This window comes from Octopus bimaculoides, chromosome 1 (assembly GCF_001194135.2).
Source record: "Octopus bimaculoides isolate UCB-OBI-ISO-001 chromosome 1, ASM119413v2, whole genome shotgun sequence".
Taxonomy (NCBI): Eukaryota; Metazoa; Mollusca; class Cephalopoda; order Octopoda; family Octopodidae; genus Octopus; species Octopus bimaculoides.
The window spans coordinates 78671551-78672666 of record NC_068981.1 but is presented as its reverse complement, the minus strand read 5'-3'; the positions used below and the strand labels follow the sequence as shown (position 1 = coordinate 78672666).

The 1116-nt window shown below is 40.2% G+C and overlaps 1 protein-coding gene across 1 annotated transcript in view; it reads left to right on the top strand.

The window, feature by feature from the left end:
- LOC106880644 (uncharacterized) overlaps positions 1-1116 on the top strand; it is a 25168-nt gene that overhangs the window by 2399 nt on the left and 21653 nt on the right. The window lies entirely within an intron of this gene.

Below are 1116 nucleotides of genomic sequence, written 5' to 3'. Positions count from 1 at the left end.
CCCCCCCCCCCACCAAGTAGGCTATTTACCTAGAAATAACAGCCAAATCTCACAAAACTAGTGTTAGGGTTAGGGTCAGGGTCCGGGTTAGAGTTAGGGTTAGGGTTAGGTTTACAGTTTGAGTTCTAATTCCGTCGAGGTCGACTCTGCCTTTCATCTTTTCGAAATCGATAAAATAAGTACATAAATACCAGTCGAGCACTGAGGCCTGATCTAATTGACTGATCCCTCCCCTAGGCTCCCGTGGCTTTTATGGGTTTTTCCACGTGTAACCTTTCGACGCGCCTCCCCCTATTGGGAGTTTTATTTGTTATATCTTTCTCTGTTTTCCTAACTGTTTACACGAACGTTTTCTACCTTTCGGACAAAACCCTTTGTAACCTTCGTCCATGTCTTTGTCCTTACATGTCTTTGATTTATATTAGCCCTTGTGGCCAGGAATTTTAATTGTCAGAGGGATCTGTCATGAATAGTAGAAATTTAGCCATACGAATATTCCTTGGCTTGTACCAGATAGCTTCTGATAACCAAAATCTAACTCTTGGTCTTCGCACGCATCCTAGCCTCAATGTCCGACGGAACTGTTTGTACTGGCAGGAGAAGAAGGGAAGGCCTGTGCTGTTACCTTATAACTAATACGTCGGATAGCTGGAACTCGTCAGTCTGACTAGGCAGTTCATCTAAGAGAGGGTAAACTTTGACATGCGGCAAAGTTTCAGAAACAAATCTTGAGAAAAATTCCGCTACTGAAATTCATAAAGTAGTCAAAAGTTGTTTTCAAAATAGTTTTGGCATAACTACAGGGTTTTACCCCCCAGACTTTGGGAGGTCATAACTTTCAGAAAAATGAATTATTTTAATGAAATTTTCTATGCATATAGTATTTACTATGTAGAATCCGAATATGCAAAAATTTCCGGTGAAAGTGTTTTGGAATGGGGGTGGGGGACAATTTTCGGAAATTCCAACAGAGTCCACTTAAATTCCTCTTCACTTCCAGGAAAATTAATATTTTTTCGTGAAATTTTCTACAAATATACCTTGATGTATGTACATTTCGAGCATGTAGGAATTTTGAAGGAAACAACTGCAGGTTATTTTTGAGAAGCGTTCCCC